Here is a 20,167-nt window from a genome sequence, read left to right on the forward strand (position 1 = left end):
CGGGACTCAATATCATCTCCCGACGTAAACTCTCTGTGAAGTAATACAGCTTTTTCATCAACGGGATCGTCGACAAAAGGACAGGTGTTTGTTTGTGTTATCTGAAGGACAAAGGACGGGAAAGGACACGGATAAGGTGTTGGGCCTATTTATGAATAATTTGAAACATGTTATGTTTCTTGGCAGAGGCAATTGTCCACAATAAACAGTTTATTGTCATTGAAATATGTTTAGTGAACCAAAGTCGCCTACATCAAACGTCAGTTGTCAACAACGCGTCACCAACTGGGAAACTCGGTTAGCAAAATGTAGCCCGAGTTTCCCACCTTTGATTCCCACAGGAAGTGACGCGAATGATGACGTTTTCACTCGGAAAAATGTTTTTCCGTCTATGAACGCAGCATTCCTCCCTTTGTTCACTCTTTTCCACCTAACCATGGTGCCTGAGTATGTAAGTTGATTTGCTTAACTATTGATTGGTTTTGATTCTCATTAATGCACACAGGTTATGTTTATATGTATTGGTAAAGCCTCTTAACACCCACACAGGTTATTCTGGCTGATTAGACTCTTTTCAGGTTGAAGGTGGGCCGAAGCTTTGATGGGAATTTATTAGGTCACAAATTCTTTCTACCAATAAGGATGACAAAGGTGTCATTTGTCCCGCCCTAACAGGTGCAAGAACACTAACAGTGGACTCAGGAAGATGTCAATCTCTCAGTCTAACCACACCCACACAGTCCTGGAAAAGGTCCAATCAGCCACATTGACTACCTTTTTAATGAGTTTTGGTATTTTTTTGCAGAGTTAAAACACACATACCCAGACAGAAATGGGCAGAAAAGAAATTATATTGAAGCTGCCTTCTGCCAATAAATGCTCTGCTTCAACTGCCCACCTGCTTACTGCTTCTTCTTTCATGCTGACATCAATTGAGTCTACTCCAGTGTTTCCCTTCACTGTTCATTGTCTTTTGATATCGTTGTGAATTTGTGATGTACTAGAGAAATGCTTTTGGATGATTGGATATTTGACATATATGAACATCAATTGAGAATCATTTTTTAATTTTGTAATTTAGAACAAATGGTCATAGATATATTTGAGGTTCTGCCCTTGAATATTCTGCTGGGAAAACTAGTCTGACTTACATTAACATTAAATTCTTGATAACAAAAGCATAACACATAGGGAGAAGGTTGGGGTGTTGATGTAGTGGTATATGCAGAGTAAGATTGGATGTTTCTAGTCAGCTGGTAGCCAAACCGCTTATGAATACTACCTAATATATGTAAAGCTGACTATGGATGTGATTTTGAAGTGCAGAATGAAACCATATGACCATTGTATCATCAGCACTTCTTTCTGGTCTCACTGTCACATACCATAAACCACACATCCAAGCTGGTGACATTTTGGCACATGCCTTCTCTCTCTGCATTTTTCTTTAACTCTTTCACTATGCATGCATGACAGAAATGGAACAAGTGAAACCACATTTTACTGAATTTTATTTTAGGGCTACCAATTGAATCCATATGAGTCACTGACTGTGACTCATATGCCATTCACTGCCTCCACTGCTGCACCTGAGTGAGACAAGAGTCAAACGTAGTGAAACCCAAGCATGAGACAAAGCATGTTCAGATTTTCAATATTTAACCAAGCTGTGGTATCAGCTGCAGCAATGGTCCCAGTCGGGGACTGAACATTTCCAAACAGGCTTCTGCTGAGGTCCATTTCTAGATATTCCAGTATGAGGAACTGTCTCTGAATGGAAAGAGAGAAAACAATGCTTTACTGGCTAAATCAGATTTTAAAGGTCAAACTGTTTTAATGACATTTACAAAAAAACCGCACAGCCATAACGCAGAAATATTCACACTATTAGCGGCATGGCACTAGGGATGGCATTGTCTGTCTGTTGGTTGGTTGTTTCACCACTTTGGTCCAGACTGACATAGCAGTATTGAAGGATTTCCATGAACTATCCAATAAAGAGATTAATGCAAACTATAGGTTCAGTCCTACAGACTTTGATAATCCCATGCCTTTCCTTGTGAGGTTGAGGTGTTTGGCGTTTGATAAAATATCTTTTGGACAAATTACCATCAAAATTGGTGCACACATTCGTGTCCCCCTCAGGAAGAATTGTAATACCTTTGGTCACTTGACTTTGTCATCTAGCCAAGCTCCACAATCTGGTCAAAATGTCCTTTTGCCCCAATACTCTGGTTTTTGCTAGCTCTAAAACTGCTAATTTAAAGATGTTAGCATGCTAACATGCCAAACAGAGTTGGTCATCATGGTAAACTTTACCTGTTAGCATGTTTCATTGTGAGCATGTTAGCTTGGTGATATTAGTATTGTACAACGTCACAGAGTCGCTACCATGGCAGTGGACTGTTGTTTTTTACGGTTAGTAATAGGAAACGTTGTGATGTAGTGCCATGAGCAGCAGGAATAGCAGTGAACGTATTCCTTAGTTATGGTAATGATTACACAGAGCGCTAACTAGATCAGCTGCACATGTCTGACAAACAGATTGCTTAAATGAAACTTTGTGTTGTAGCATGGGGTTCAACCCCGCTGTCAATACTTAATTGCTATTCTTGATTTGAAAACACAATTAAAATGTTTCAAGGGGCTCTACATTAAAAGTGCTATCAGGGAACAAAAGCAATAAATGAGTTTAAATTTCACCGGGGAACATAGTAATTAGGAGTGAGGGGTACACTTGCCCTGGCGGATTTCACTGTTGACTGGAGCGCTCCGTAAAATTCCCTGTAGGTGTTCACTATGTGGCTCCTTCTGTGTACTGAGGTTAGCACAACATGCTTTATTCAGAAATGGATTTATCAGTCCAATAGAATTACATCTGTAAAAATGGCCCATGTGTATTTATTTAACACATTCAATTAAAATCACAATTTTGTCCATACATTCTATCCACAATTTAAAGTATCTTTGTATTCAATTAGAGTGTTCCTTTCTCCCACATGCTGTCAACAGACTAGTGGCACTTGCACTGAGCTTGAGCAGTTGAGTAAGGGGAGTTTAAATTGCCTTTAGTTTTATAAGTACGTAATATGGTGCAAACGTGTATGTTAAATATGTGCCCACGTTTAGTAGTGTGTAGTATTATGTGATTAGCTGTGGAGATGAATCATGCAGGCCATGAGTGGCTCTCATATTCAAATGTCACCCTCTAAGACAATCAGGCACTGATTTACAGTCATAGCATGTGGGGTTTGCAGGCTTTTGTGCATGCATGTAGGAGATCGTCTTGACTTTAATGAAACAGGTTTAGCTTCATAATGAGAGAACACTCTGACCGTAAGCATTGTCATTATGTCATAATATGAATATATCTAAAAGACGGCATACCAGAACTCAGCTTCTAATTCTGTATATAGTCCAGTGCAGTAATTAAAAGAAATGTATTCTTAATTGGCTTGAGCCATCAGTTTTTTGAAACACAGCATACCTTCAACAGGCAGAGCTTTACAAACAAACACATTCTAAATAACGAGGAATGAGTGAAGACTCTAAATGGAATGTTTGAGGATCCATGTACTGTTTGTGTACCACATTAAAACAAATGTTTTCCAGTCTTATCTCGCAGGGGTTAGGTTGATTAATGATGTTGTGCAAATAGAGCTGCGAAGTTATAGCTTGATTTTAATTTTATTTCTTGAATTTTATTTTGAAGGAGCTGTCAAATGTATTGTAATGGGACATTTATTGCATATGAGAAGGCACAATAAATTATGAATAAAGACCATTTTTTTTGTTATTTAAATGATCTATGAGTAAACTAATGTAGCCTAATCTGTACTGCCTAGCAACAAAACCAGCACAATGTGACTTTATCCAGTGGTTTTAAGTGCACGGCGCCAGTTATGTTAAAGAAGACGATCCACTGTTACCATAGTAATGCTCCTCACAACTGCCGTGAAGATTGCACTGTGGTGAAAATAAGATTCAAAGTGTCTTTCCCGCCTTGCTGTCATTCCTTGAGCTCTCTTTCTGTACACTAATGTGCATGGTGTTGTTGGTGGATTAGAGCCGCATGTTTATCACACTGTAAGAGGACTTTCACCACTGCTGCAGGAAGTGTTCTCCGCACCTTATGCCCTTTCGAGTGTTCCTGAGCAGCATTATTGTGAACAAGCATTCAGTGTGGAACATATTCTCTGAAGCTTAGACATACAAAATATATTGCATTTCTTGTTTCAGGTTCTGCGTCTGTATTCAGTACCTGGGGGGACCGAAATTTGCTGAAAGGGATTATTCGACTCCAGAAACAAGTCTACACCTAATCCACTGAAATAACACATTTCATCTTCTTGTGTTGAGCTCCTAAGCCAAATCTAATGAAAAACATCAGATAAAGGACTGAGTGAAAAGTGAGAAGCAAACTGTTCCGGCTTTTGCTGTAAATCTAGGAAGGATTATTTTTGCTGGGGCCATGAATTGAGCATCTGTGTGGCTGGATGAAATAGTCCAGTGAGTGATGTATCATTAACACGGGGGGGTGGGGGGGGCATTAGTGGTCTGGGAGAAGAATAGGATTGGGGATTGTAGGATGGAATGGTTTGCGATCGACTCAAGATTAAACTTATTTTATCTGGCTCAAATGAATCAAATCCATCTCACTTAGTTACCAAATGCATCATGACACAGATACAGTGGAATGTCAAAATACAAACACATAAAGGAGGAACGTTGCGTCATGCCATGGACTACAGCAAGACTGTCAGTGTGGAAACAAAGTGGGAAACGAAAGAAAGAAAACGTGGACATGTCCATGGTCATGCCACAATAGTCTGCACTGAAAAATTGAGACAGAGAGGAAGGAGAAAGACAAAGAAAAAAAAGACACACTGGGGAACATACAATGGGGAGACGGTACATACGCAGGCAGATGCAAGCACAGTCATCTGGGGGATCCTCAGTGTCAGGAGGAGACCCACGAGGAATCGCTGAAGCTATACACATCTGAACTATTGCTACCGTGCCCAGCTTGGCTTAACAGGATTGGCTGCTGTGTTGTGGCTTGGATACCATTAATCTGTCTTTTCCACTTACTGCACCTTAAACTGTTGAGGAAGGATATACAGCAAGCTGTTGCTATCTCCTGTTGGTTATCGCTTCTTTAAACCTGTGGCACAGGAAAACCTGCATTGCATTCTATTCTATTCTAGTTTAGTCCTGCATTGTAACAATATCTTATGGCACAATATGGAAAAGGCAAGCAATTTTGAAAGGGAATTTGATGACAAAGGAAGCCAAAATCATTCAACTTAAAAAAAAAAAGAACATTTTAAATTGTCAAAGTCAAAGATGTAGCGACTTTACTTCTCCTTGATACATGAATTCCTCGATGAGTCTTCACTATCTTCTTTAAGCTTACAGTGTTTTCATTTGACAGCTGAAATGACAAAAGAGCAAATTGCACCCTGCATACCTGCTTCCCACTCAGTTGACCTACATAAATCAGTATGCGTTCATACTGTGGCCCCCATCTCGAGTCAGAAATCTTGCTTTTCACCATCTTGGATTAAAAAAAATATCACTTGAGTCTGAAAGAAACTTGTCTCTGTGCTGGACCATTGGGCCAAATCAATGAGTTGAGCATTCACGACAGGACTAAAACCCTGGGCCTTAATTAAGTTAGTTGGATGCACAAACACACGCCCTGTTAGCCTTTTCCCTTCTTGTGTGGGTGGCTGAACTCTTGAAATTAAATAAGATAATGGAAAAGAGGAACATTATTAGATTATTCCAAAAGGGTTACAAGAAAAACTCTGTTGTCTCACAGCAGTTTACTGCAGTACCAGCAACTTCCCCCCTGCTTATCATGGTTGCCACATTTGCATGGCCGAGCATCTACCCTCTGCTCCTCTGTCCCACTTTGAATTGCATTAACCTGTAGTGTTCAAATGTGCCAACGTTGGCTTATCTCCTAAAAGATAATGCTGTGCTCTCTGGAGAATGCTCAGCTATCATGGGTTTGGAAGAATTGATCTTCCCGTCATAACGTGCAGGAAATCCCTCTGGTGCTGTCAAAGCAGTATTACAATAAAGGCATACAGTGTGTATTTCCTGCAGATCTTGGATGACTCAAATAGAATTCCCAGTCGTGTTTGGAAGAAAAGCAGTTAGATTTGATGAAGCAGGTGTTTTAAAAGGTCTGTATTGGCATTTCTGGAGGGTTATTGACAGCGTTTGGGGCTACAAGCTGCTCCTGTTAGTAGAGAGGTATTAGTTGTGGCTTATCAGTATTGGTGCAATGAAGACAAAATACATATTGTTTTTACTGACTAGAATAAAGCCGTTGGCTTTTGTTGCTTTTATTTTATTTTTTATGATATTCTGCACCATCTGCTAAAGATTTAAACTCAATCTCTGTGTGGATTACAGATATTGTGTGTTTCCCGTTGAGTAGAGAGTGTTAAGGATCCCTTGTGTAATTCCACAGGTACAGCAGATTCCAGTTGTTGTTTGTAAAATCCTCACTGACCTCTCCGCTCCACTTTGATTCCCGAACTCCATTTTAAGTGGAGTTTCATTACTCTGAAACTGAAGCAGTCTTTTTCAATCTACCCTTCAAAAACCAAAGGAGTGATCTTTCATTATTTGCATCAGGGAGAAGTGATATACACATTAACAATGAGTTAACAAACTATATAAAAAATATGAAAATATTTAGATGACTTATTAATGAAAGTTACCTGTGTGTTATGTTTTGTGGCTCTCTCCCCTTTATAGTTTGATGTGAAATCCTGCCTACTTCACTCTGCAAATGACCACACATTACCAAGCATGTACTGTAACGTTTTGCTTAACTGTAACATTGTACAGTAGAGTCTAGTCATAAATAGCCTAAAAAATGCATTAGTTTATTGTCTTATTCAGGGTAGCGTTTACCATTAGTACCAAAAATTAAATAACAAAAATTATTAAATTTAACCCATAAATTAACCCTAACCTCACTATAAACCATTCAGCCACTGGCAGTAAGTTGACAAGTGAATGTAAGTATTGCAAATGACAGCAACAAAAGTGCTATTGTGAAGACTGTGACTCATTCAGGTTTATGTTGACATCATTTTGCTGAATTAAAACAAAATGTCAAATTATACAGCATAGCTGCAGGGTCTCTACCAATAACAACATTCCCTTTTGTCATAGTAATTAGGTTTCTCTTTTGTCTCCAATTCCAGTGAGCTAAACTTTCCAATAAAAGCCTCTATTTTCTGTCACTCTTTCTTCTGACGCCCAGACGGGTGTCACAGATCCCGACAAGGCTAACAAGAGTGTCAACACAGGTGACAAAAAGTCTCTCTTGCCACATTTTCTTGTCAGTCAAACTCTTAGAAAAATAAAAGTCACTTTTGTTACTTTATTTTGCCATTCTGACACTTTATCTAACGCTTTTAAAAGACTTTTACAGCCACACAAGTGACTGTGTGAAGGCCCATTTATGCTTCTGCGTTAAATCGATGCCGTGGCTACGTATGTAGGAACATGTAGATAGACCCTACGCCGTAGCCTGACATGCACCTCTCAAAAAATGTAACTACACGTCGCGGCGCTGTGGCTTGGTAGCATTGCATTTCCCCCTGGTTCTCCTTCTCCATAAACAACATGAAATCAGGAAGAGGGTTAAAGGAGAATTCCGGTCAATTTCAACACGTAGCTCTGTTGTTTGGAAATTTGGAGTGCTGGCAGTAGCAAAAAAAAAAATCAATCGGTGCTGCCTACACCGTGTTATGCCCCTGCTAGCGTTAGGACCCAACAGGCTTAAACAGGGCAAGTTTTAAACGTGTTTTAAGCCTCTAAACATGCTCGAAATGTCATTACAAGTGCCTACCCATGTGCAGTGATTCCTTCCGAGAGAACACAGCGAATCTGACTGCAGTAGATGTGACAGAAAGGCATAAAAGTTGTGTCAGTCCAGCCAGTGCACATACCTCTGTTTGTTTCCTGTTTTCCGGTCAAGTCCACACTAGTCGATTGTCGAACTCATACAATCCAATATTCCAGTCAAATTAGCTGTGTTCCCTCGGAAGGAATCACTGCACATGGGCAGGCACTTGTAATGATATTTCGAGCATGTTTAGAGGCTAAAAGCACGTTTAAAACTTGCCCTGTTTACGCCTGTTGGGTGCTAACGCTAGCAGGGGGATAACACGGTGTAGGCAGCACCAATTGTTTTAGTTTTTCTTGCTACTGACAGCACTCTAAATTTCCAAGCAACAGAGCTACGTGTTGAAATCAACTGGAATTCTCCTTTAACTTTTCCTGCTACAGATTTCCCACCGTGGTCAGAAAGCACAGGGGAGACACTTTGTTTCTCCCACTATGCCTCTAGAGTCGGTACTGCTCCGAAGCTAATCGCCGTCACTCTCTTACTCGCTCTACACACACTCCCCACACACACACACACACACGCCGGCCCTGCTATTCTCTTAAAGAGATCGACGCACACACCAACGCACAAGTATAAACTTCAGGCCACCTACATAGACTACGGCGAAAGCTCTGCGTGGAGCCTCTGCACAACCATAAATCAATTTGTCTTCTGAAAACTGAACCAGTAGCAAAAGTGATCAATGCCTGCATCTAAGGGGATCAGTTATCTTTGAATTGAGTTGTACTTTGTACTGTTTTGAACTGCGTTTCCAAGATACTGTGTTCCATTTGTATTCGTCATATTCTGCACTTTATGTTTGAAACACACAGTCTCTCCTTCAGGCCACTCCTCTTTCTGGAATAAGTCAAAGTTTGACATGCCCTCCCTCTTCTTCCTGCTCTCAACACAGAGAGTTCCACTCTGTTCATGTGTTTTCTCGTTCCCTCTCCTCACCCCATCTGTCAGTATGACGATGGGTGCAACCAACAAGAGCTGGAAGGAGCAAATCAGTGAGGATCAGTAATACCCTTTTCCACCAAGATCAGCGTGTATATTCAGGTTTTTTACACATGGTTAAACCCGCTTAAAATAGCCAAGACTCCTTTTTTTTCTTTCTGGTGTCATGTTTAACGCCACAAATGTGCCGGAAGATTATTTCTTCTATTTCTCCTCTACTGATCTTTCTTTTTAATAACTTTGTAAATAACTTCTCCTTGGATGGCAAAATGAGAAGCACACCAAGAATTTCAACGTACAGTACGATTCGTTTGTTTTGAACCCTTGTACGAAATACATCGGTTGCATTAAATATATGTTGTGTGCTAATGGGTAATGGACAAGAAAATGGTCCTAATAAAATCTTTTGTAAATGCCCCGAGTGCGGGTCATATATCATATTGCATGGTATGGCATCACGTGTAAGCCACATCTGCCTCCATTACAGCAAATAAACTCTGAATGCATCCCATTTCACACCGCCACAGACGAGTTTCAGAGAATACTTATTATGTTGTCAGTGGTATCCTTTTAGAGGATAGTGTGGCCGGGTTGAGTTGTCCCATCTATGTTCAAATCAGCTTTCTCCACTTGCTATCGTGGACAGGCCTGTTTGAGTGGATACTTATTATGCTGTCAGTGTTTCCTTTAGAGAACGTCTCCACTGGGTTGAGTTGTTCCATTTTTTTTAGATGAACCCCCACTATTAAAGCTAACATGCCAGTGTTTACATAATTTGTGGCAGCATCATGTGTCTTTTCATGCCTAACATTTACTGTATATAGTCCACTGTTGTACAGTACGTGCTTTGGATCACTGACTTTGCGCACACACTGTACACTGCTGGATATCAGTGATGGGCACAGTTACCACATAACTGCATTTACTTGTCACTTTGTGTATTAGCCATGTTCTCTCTGTTGCTTTCACTCTCTAGTCCATAAATCGTGTACATAGAGAATGTCTTTGCAGGTTTTGCTTTAACTGTGAAAAGAAATCTTTATTATCTCCTGTCCAGTCCCCATAATCAACTCCAGAGATTGATTCTGGATAATGGATGCAGTAGATTTTTAAAAGGATGAAGAAAAGAAATTCACAACTCTGTTTTTTATTTCATCCACCTAATTAAAATTGTTTTCCCCTTGAACATTGTTTTTGTTTTAGCTGCATTGTGTCATTTTTATTTCAAGGCAACACCTGTCAGTGATGTCTTTTGTTTAAGCTGCAAGATATGTGTTACCCCAATGCTGACAACTGTTTATTAAAAAGTTTGGGGAGATGGGTGTGACTTGATAATTAAAGGCTCTCTTCACAGACTGTGGTACTGTTAGTTCAAAATATTTTTTTAAATTATACCTACTACCTAATATTGAAGAAACAAATAACGTATTTATATTGTAAAAAGTGAGATTTTCATGTCTTTTTTTATTTTAAATTAGGTTGGGGGGCTATATATAAATACTGTGAAAGTATAAAAATGCTCAATCCGTAGAGAAATACACATAGCCTGTATTTGGAAATGGTGCCTTTAAACAAGCCAGCAGGACTTATGTGCAGTTGTGATTTCATACCTATACAATAAATAGGTAGAAAGTGCCGCTACAGTGCCGTTACAGTCTTCCCCGGCTGCAATGATGGTGCAGAGACTTCAAGAACGCAGATGCGGAAGACCCAGATAAGTTGACCAATCAGAGCAGACTGAACTTTTTCGGGAGGGGGGCTTAAAGAGACAGGCGCTAAGACAGAGCATTTCAGATAGAGGGTGAATACAGGTTAATTCAGACAGACAGTATGAGAAAATGGGTGGGTCAAGGCCCCTTCCCTACTTTCTACCCCCTGACTTCTGGCGCCCTTGCTTGGACTTGGCCTTCATTTTAATCTCAAGTACACTCCTGAATCACGGTTGTGATATATCGCAAAATCTGGTCGCAGACAGACAGAAATATAACAACTGTCAAAAGTACACGCACACACACACACACACACACACACACACACACACACACACACACACACACACACACACACACACACACACACACACACACAGTGTGACTCAGTTCTGGTCAATGAATGTGCCATCACATTCTTGTATGAATTTTATCATAAAATCTTCCAGCTATCTTGATTCTACCAGGTTTTGTGGTAAAAGAAGCAAGCAGGAAGCATATTATTATTTTCTGAACCAACAGTGACGCAAAGCCACCACAAGCAAAGATGTTATGCTTCAAATAATGAATACAAGTCTCACGTTTCTCAAAAGGAAAATCTACTGTTGGTTTATGTCTTTCCACCTAAGTATTACAGTAAACCAACCAACTGCTGAATGTGACAAGTTGACACATGTTCTCTGCAGCTGTAAAAAGTCATTCTTGAAAAGATTGCCTGGAAATCACCATGTGAAATAGAATAAGGCGATGCAGACTGAGGCTACACAAGGAAGCAAATGACACAATTCCCTCACAAGAAGTGAACTTTTCAGATTTGTGATGATAAATCTCTATGAGGATAGTGTGTATTATATGTTGGGTGTTTCAGGCTCGGAGTCTACCTAGATCTTTGTGGCTTGCATATGAAGTTTTATAATGACCTTTAGTTTTATGGAATTACTTTTACCCTATATTTATACAATATATTTAATCTAAAGAAGCTAAAAACAAATGCTTTCAATCAGCTTCTTAAGTAGTGAGGGTTACAGTACATGATCAGACACGTTCTTTTTTTGTCAATGTTGCAATAGTTTTGGTTGTTTAACATGAGACATTTCTGCATTTCTGCATGCACTCTTTTCAAGGTTGGAAGAGGGTGGAGTTTAGCTGGAAAAAGTTGAACAATCAGAGCTGAGCAATATTTGAATCGTATGACATTTAGGGAGTTGTTTGCTTATGTTGCATTCACAAACATGTCAGCAGAATGGGAAGGACAAGAAAACTTCCTGTTCTTCCGACTTATTCACACATCACCAGATGGTTACTAGCTCCCCCCCACTGCTAGCCTTGTAGTCACATTAATTTAAATGCTTAAATTAGCTTCGTTTGTTGTGTTACACATTTGTAGCGGTTAGTTATCAAGTGAAACCGGGTGCAAACAAACAGTGTAAAGCTCCCTTTTACTTAGATGTAACGGTCAGCAATGGATGCTTTGCATGCAGCCATGTTGCCAGCAGTTTGTTGACACTTCTTAAGTTATGTTAACCAAGTGACGATATCCACAATATAATAGCTGTCAAAAACTCCTGATATCTTTCACTTGGAATTACAACTTGGAGGTTGACGTGAACGTTTTTTCTGACTTGGCTGCTTGTAATTACGTTCTGATTGATAGGATATGAACAGTTTTTGACTGTTAAAGATTCAACCTATAATAGCTAAGGATGTGCTTTTCTGAATCTTGTTACTTATTTAGTAATGTATATCCAAGGTTCCAGGGGCTTTAAAACACAATAACCTTTAAAACCGTATTGTAGGCTGGCGTAATTTTAAACTTACTGTTGAGTTCCACAGACAAACATATGATCACATTTTATTCATTTATTACAACAGAAGATGAATAAAATGTAGGCGTATATACTGTGTAGTAGCCTATCACTATGCATTATGTCTCTATGGAATTTAGAAAATTGTTATATAAAGAAGAGGAAAAAATAGGTAGAATAAATTCAATATACTGAGTATTATGTTGCAATGAATATTATAGTGATAACATGGGTAATAAAATACAGTAACTCACATTATAATGATACCATGGGTAACAGAATACAGTTACTCACTGTTGAGTACCACAGTCTCATGAAACAAGACAATATAATTATGGTGGTAAAGCAACATCCCCTAAACTGACACAAATTAGACCACAGACCCCCATGTAAATAGATTTTGTCCCGGTTGTCGGTTTTAAGTTTTCTTTTTATTACAGAAAGTGTATGAAACCCATGATAGTCATGCATTCTGTCATTTTGTTAGGTATGGAAGGAATTATAGTAAAAATAAAGTATTCCCCTTTTTGTTGCGGACCCCCCTGGAAACCTCTTAAAGCTCCCTAGGGTCCCCGGACCACACTTTGGAAACCCCAAACATAAGAAGCCCACATTAATTAAACATTTAAGTCTCAGTGTGACTCAATGCTGATTTGGAAGAAGTAAGACACAAACAGTAGTGATACACACCTGTGTGGCATATTGTCTGCTTCAACAACATGGAAAGCAAAATGACAGACTTCATTCATGCATCCACTCTCATTGACATTATTTTCCTCTCAGCTGTCAGTCATCCTGTCCTTTCATCCTGTCCTGCAGACCCCGCCTCCTACGGAAATACAGGAGGTCGTCCCCACACGTGATTGATTCAGTATGGCGGAGCTGTTGGCTGAATGATTTTTACAGTACCGACGGGTCCTAAAACCCTGCCCGTGGATGCTCCTGAAGACTGGAGGGGATATAGCCATTTGCCCTCAGGGGTGCTCAATTCAGGTAGTGTTTATTTTCTGTCTTTGTAAAAGACAAGTAAACAGTCTTCTCCTTGGCTTGGACGTGCAACCATGTCTCAAAAAGTATGTTTATGTTGTAACGTTAGGTGTCTGCGCTGTTCCTCCTCGGAGTCAAACTCAGTTAGCCTACTCCTATTCTTCTTCACTTCACTTTTTCTTTTCGTATCGTTGGCTAATTTATATTCAGCAGATGGAAAGTGTCGCCAATACAGGCATTGTGGTTCAGTATTACCAATTTGGGGTGGTTTAAAAAAAAAAAAAAAAACTGTCGACTATACGTGTTGTGCAACACCGCGCCACCTTAGCTGCTCGATTTGAATAGGACTTTAATCCCACTGTTAAGCTAGCTATATTGTTTCAAACTCGTCTGAAACAGGATTTCATGTCGGAAAAGTGACGTTCATGGACAGCGGACGATAGCCTACTATTCTCTCCCCCCCCCAAAAAAACTTTTCACTTTACTTTTATGAGTGGTGCTGCAGCACAGCGCCATACGTTGTCATGTTGTTTTCCTTCCAAGTGTGAGTGAGTGAGAGTTAACAGATGTACTGAGGAATTGTGTCACTAGTTCCAGTTCTTTGTTTGACAGTCAGGTACGTCACACGTTGAACTGTAGCCTACTAGTGCAGTAAAAGGTTGTCTCCTAGTAATGTTATCTCTGCTCAAAGTTATCCTCTAACGTTACACACCTTTCTTCAGATAACTCTGAAAAAAAGTCTGTTTGCGCGCGTGTGTGTGTGTGTGTGTGTGTGTGTGTGTGAGAGAGGAAAAAGAGGAGAAAGCACTATGTGTTTGATGGAGGTTTCTGCTGAGGTGTAACCGCCGCTGCCACAGCTTTGGGTGTAAACTTGTGTCTTCATGAAGTGTAAACACAAGAGAGCAGCAGCAGGGCGACGCTGAAGTTAATTTCCAGTTCGCAGCTTCCGATTCGGCAGTTATGGAGAAAGTTAATTTCACGAGTCTACGTTAGACATTCTTGTTAAAGCCTTACAGCTGTTTAAACCTACTTTCAGATTTGTGAAACTTTTATTTTATTAATGAAATTAATTCTATCTATTAGTCTAAGTAAAATAGTTTTTCATCTAGACCAATTTTCACAAATGGAATAAGGGTTTCACAAATCAGAAACTGTGTTCTAAACAGTCTTTAGCTTCAATGGGTTAATAGATTTGGCAAGTCTAGTGTTGTTGTTTTTTTTTTTTATCTGGACCTGCAGGTCTGATGTGGTGTAGACAGGAAAAAAAGCAGAGACATTGCCCTTTTTCTTTTGTCACAAATAGAATAAAGCTTTCCTAAATCTGAAACAGAAGTCAAGGTTTGACAAGTGTAAATGTACAGTAGGGGTTTTTAAGCTAGACCTGGTCTGTGGTTGTCTGAATGAAGAAAACACAGTAAAATCAGCCTTCATTAATAAAATAAAGGGTTCACAAATCTGAAGGTGGGGTTTAAACAATGTAAAGGCTTCATTTGGATGTCTAATACCATTCACAACAATAGGTGATGCAAAAACTCAATATTTTCTCTTAACTTTCCCCTTAACTGCGGCGAATCTGAAGATAACTTTGGTGTCGGAGCAGCAGGGCTGTGCCTCTGCTCTAAGACTCCTTTAAGCCTTAACTAGTGGAAACTATTCCCTCAGCATTACAAGCTCTGGAGGACTGCTGTTGCGCTCTCGTAAACTCCAGGCCCCACAGGAACAAGGTCACTGCAGCCTTCTAAAAAAAAAAAATTGGCTCAGGGTGCTCCTCTCAAAGGATGACTCTATGGAGAGCAGAGTCCTGTTTGAAGCAGAAGTAAAACAGGATCTTCTTTGTCGGCATTATGTCCGATATTCTTTTTTTCTTTTCACCAGAGCATCTCGTTGCACAATTGTCAGTCTGTGAAAACAGCTAGATTTTAGCCATTTGTCTGTTGATGTTATACCAAACAGTGAGTGAGAAGGGAGGGATTCAGTGTGGTTATTCATACAAGGAGGAATGTATTTGAGTCTCTCTGGTTAGGTCTGTCTGACTATGTATAGCTTCAAAAAGTCCTGAAACACTGAAATGAGTTTGGTGAAAGGAGGTGTCCCTTAACTGAGAATTAATGCCCACCTTTAGACCAATCAGGTTTGAGTATTCAGCCGAGCCGTTTGTAAAACCCCCCCACACGTCGGATCAGATGCTCCTCAGAAGTAGCACGTTTGTGAAAGCCTTTGTTAGATCCAATCACATGCTTCCAATTGCAATATCCCTGTATGGTGAAAGTTAAATCAACATTGGCACATGCTAACATTTCCTACTAGGGAAACAGAAAGCGGTGTCTGCCTTTACCCAGGACTGCAACCACTCTCTCCCATTATACCAGTTACTAACAAACATTTTTTTTCTCCAGTTGATTTTAAGGAACTGACAGTAACACCTGACATATTGTGGGATTTTGATGCACATGCATCATAGAAGACAGTAGATGGGTACCTTCAATGTCTTAAGCCAGTTTCACATAGCCAGGTATAGAAATATTTTAGGTTTATATGTAATAATCACATTTATTTTCAGTCCAAGGAGTCTAACTTGGCATAGAAGATAGTTTCCCTTCACACTGCTTTGCAGCATTAAAGTCTATGTCACACAGGTAAATCAATGCCATCACCTCTTACCACTTCATTATGTCTCCAATTAAAATTCTCTTCTGTCACACCTTGTTTGAACTTTTACGTCTTCATCCTCCATCTCTCCTTGTGACAGAGAGATTCATTTAGCCTGAGATTGATTTTGCAGCGAAGTTGTTTTTAAAGCTAAAATCCATAACTTCGGATGACATATACTCAGACAGACTTTTGACACTGGCATTGTTTGCCAGAAATGTATCGCGCTTACCACTCAAAGTGATGAGACTGAATAGATCAGCATAGATGGCAAGTACAACCACGGTTGTACTTGCCATCTATCCAAAGATAGTATGGTTTACTTTCATCATGTCTAAATCAGTGAAAAAGTACAAGTTTGTTTTAGTATACAATTTTGACATTTTTAGTAAAGCCACTTACATATCGCGTTTGAGATAATAATAATAATAACAACACCCTGCCATCACAACCTTCTTGTTCTTTACTTGCCCCTAAGTTTGCCTCTTGCAATCTCATTAATAAGCTCATTTAGCTCAGTTCCATTGTGCTTTGTGTCCTGACCTGACTTTCCATCTTCCGTCGATCATTTAGCACAAGCTGGCACTGGGAAAGCTTGCTTGTTTGAGGACATTTAGTTGATGTTGTCACACTAATGGATACTAATGGGGCCGTTTAATGCCACTGTTGTGCTCAGGGACAAATGAGGTGACAGGACCTTGTCATGCACAAGTCACATTCACCCAGCAGGAATTTGTAAACGGCTTGGCAGGGTCTTCCCTTCACCCCAACTGCCATACAGCATATTATTGTGTCTTTGTTCTCAGTCCTTGTGTAGCTGTTAGTCTATCTGTCAAAAACACGCAACGTTTGATATATGCCACTAATACAGCTTTAATAAAACTTGAGGAAATCAGTCGTTTCACCACTGGCTTTTAGCAACAACTTTTCTCTGCTAGTCATCTAAACCCGCGGTTCCCAAAACCTTTTTCCTTGAAGCCGCCCCCCTGCCCGATAGTCTCCTAGGTGTTTTGTTTTCTGGTGTTGTAGAAAGAGAGATATAAAGAGATATTAAGTCTAACACAGTAACCGTGGTTGTACTTGCCATCTATGCTGATCTATTCAGTCTCATCACTTTGAGTGGTAAGCGCGATACATTTCTGGCAAACAATGCCAGTGTCAAAAGTCTGTCTGAGTATATGTCATCCGAAGTTATGGATTTTAGCTTTAAAAACAACTTCGCTGCAAAATCAATCTCAGGCTAAATGAATCTCTCTGTCACAAGGAGAGATGGAGGATGAAGACGTAAAAGTTCAAACAAGGTGTGACAGAAGAGAATTTTAATTGGAGACATAATGAAGTGGTAAGAGGTGATGGCATTGATTTACCTGTGTGACATAGACTTTAATGCTGCAAAGCAGTGTGAAGGGAAACTATCTTCTATGCCAAGTTAGACTCCTTGGACTGAAAATAAATGTGATTATTACATATAAACCTAAAATATTTCTATACCTGGCTATGTGAAACTGGCTTAAGACATTGCAGGTACCCATCTAGTGTCTTCTATGATGCATGTGCATCAAAATCCCACAAGACATAATTAGTAGACACTTTAGTTTCACAAATGTGAACACACACACACTCGCAAACTTCAAATATGAGGCTGTTACTTCAATTTACTGCCACCATGAGGGTTTCTTAGAAGAAAGTCACTCTGAAAAACTGATACTGATTAAAAATAAAAAATCCTTCAATGTACCTTGGTATCCATTTTTGTTGTTAGTGGAATTTTTCTTACACAAGTTAGGTGTGTGCATTTAGTGTTAGTAAGATTTTTTTCCAACTGTTTAAAATGTCAGGTGTTACTGTCAGTTCCTTAAAATCAAAAGTAGAGGAGCTTCTTTCTAAACTCAATTTTGCACAAATATTCAAAAATCACACAAAGAGAAATCAGTTAAAAGAGGCAAAAGTATTTATCTCTCCACCACCTGTAGCGTAAAAAGACCACAACGCTGACATGTTACATAAGGGGGGCAATGCCTGTCTAAATGAGCTTTATATTATAATAAACATTAATCATTTGGACCAGAGCCTCCACCACCACCAACTACTCCACCTGAGGATCTCAGTTGTGAAAAGCCAACTCACGTGAAACGGGACAAGTATCCAAGCCGTATTTATAACTGGAGAAAAAATTTTTTGTTAGTAACTGGTATAATGGGAGAGAGTGGTTGCAGTCCTGGGTAAAGGCAGACACCGCTTTCTGTTTCCCTAGTAGGAAATGCTCTCATTAGCTAGCTTCTCGCCACAGATGACACATGCCCAGACCTGTCTAAAACCACACCGGCACTAAAACCAAAATTAAGTCTCCAGATATAGCCTTACTTTCTTTTTCGACACTGATGAGTATCGTCAGCACTTTTACGTTTCTCATTTGTACATGTTTCATTCATAAAATAGTGATGCTCTGACCGCAGGAAAAACGAGGATGACCTAGCTAGTTGCTCGAGTTGCCCGCTCCTAATTTGCATAAAGTTGAGGTCCAGGCTACCTCCAGCTTGACTCGCTGCCTCTCGAAACTCTTGAAATCTTTTAAAGTAAGTGTTGCCATTCTAAAATGAAGACAGATTCAGTAACTGCGTAGCTTATTTTTTGCCTAAAATGTTTTCAGAAACACAATCTATTTTCATAAAATAAGCAAAAGTTTCCAAATGAGCTGCCATGTTGGTCAGTTTTTTAATCTGGGAGCAGACAGCTCACGAGTAAAGCGTTCCTCCAATCAGGTGAAGCCAACCATTTTTCGGTGGGGACAAAAACATGTATCTCAGTTTTATAGACAGACTTTTGTATACATGATTTGTTATTATGATTTTAGTTAATATGTGAAAATCTGAATTTTGACAACCTCAGAGCAGACAAAGCCTCGCGCACCCCCTGTGATCTATGGCACCCGCTTGAGCGTGGCCGGACACCAGGTTGGGAACCACTGTTCTAAACCAGCAAAATGACACGGGCCATATCCAGTTTGAATAATTATTATTTTTTAAATTGTTTTGTTCAAGTAAACATAAAACACCAAGGTCAATGAAATTAATTGTTACACAGTTACTTCACCTTTTCTCATCAGGCTAACTGTTGTGCAACTTAATACAAAAAAGGAAGTTGGATATTGGCCAGAGAGCCAGAGAAGCAGTTAAAGTAGACAAGAGGAAGATTCAAGCAGTAGAAGTGACACAGAGCTTTTAATGTGCAGCTATACAGAAGCTCTCAGCCTCAACTGATGTGATTTGAGGCTTGATGATTCCTTGTGGTTACCAAATGAGTTAATGGCTGCGAATCATTCTCCCAGATTCAGCCCTTTATACCCTTTTGTGCCTCACAACCCCAATAATAAACCGGTTTAGGTCCTTTGTGCTCTGCCAGTACCTTGTCCTGACTTTGAATCCATCTAGCTCCCCACTCTCAGTTAGCAAGTATTGAAATGGGTTGGCAGTTGGGAAAGGCATCCTTGTTAGTGGACATGTTGTGGATATCACACTAATAGTTACTAATTAAGTCTATTAATGGCACTACAGTGTTGGGAACGAGCTTGGTGACAGGATTCTGTGGTGCACAGGCACACTCGACCAGCAGGACTGCGCAAACCGTCCCGGCAGCCTACCCCCTACCGGATCATCAAACTCAATCAGGGGCCGCAATGATCCCCTGACATGTTACATTTTAATAACAAATGTAGAATTACCCACCTGTTGACAGTTTTGCATTATTTTTCTCTCTTATGGATTGAAAACTGATTTTAAAGTTTTCTTTTTGGCCGTGTATGTGAGGCGTGCAAGGTCCAAAATCAATTTGAAGTTTTCAATATTGCAAATCCTGTATATACTTTGGTTGTTAAGACTTAAGACAAATTAGATACATTTCCCTGCTTGCATAAAGATAGGACCCAATCAGACAGTGCTTCAAATTGCCCCCCGGGGACAAATGAAGTCTTTTGAATTAAAGACTTTTAAGGGAAGATTGTGATCACAGTTGATATTAATAGAATCAGCCTATCCAATATCAATTGCAGATTGGATTCTTTTCCAAAAGCTGCGTTATAAGACGGTCGATATTTGACGACGGGGGAATGCGAATGGGTTGTTGAAACTGTTGGCCCTTCC

General features: G+C 39.8%; 1 protein-coding gene and 1 pseudogene across 4 annotated transcripts in view; both read left to right on the forward strand.

Annotated features, from left to right (window-relative positions):
- The window catches only part of LOC144525801 (lactase/phlorizin hydrolase-like), a 47,945-nt pseudogene that overhangs the window by 18,965 nt on the left and 8,813 nt on the right, over window positions 1-20,167 (forward strand).
- Window positions 13,244-20,167, forward strand: part of hdac4 (histone deacetylase 4) — a 130,101-nt gene continuing 123,177 nt past the window's right edge. For all 4 annotated transcript variants that reach the window (XM_078263246.1, XM_078263248.1, XM_078263249.1 and 1 more), the window contains exon 1: window positions 13,244-13,385. The gene's annotated coding sequence lies outside the window, so the exon portion shown is untranslated. The remainder of the gene's footprint in view (window positions 13,386-20,167) is intronic.

This window comes from Sander vitreus, chromosome 11 (assembly GCF_031162955.1).
Source record: "Sander vitreus isolate 19-12246 chromosome 11, sanVit1, whole genome shotgun sequence".
NCBI lineage: Eukaryota > Metazoa > Chordata > Actinopteri > Perciformes > Percidae > Sander > Sander vitreus.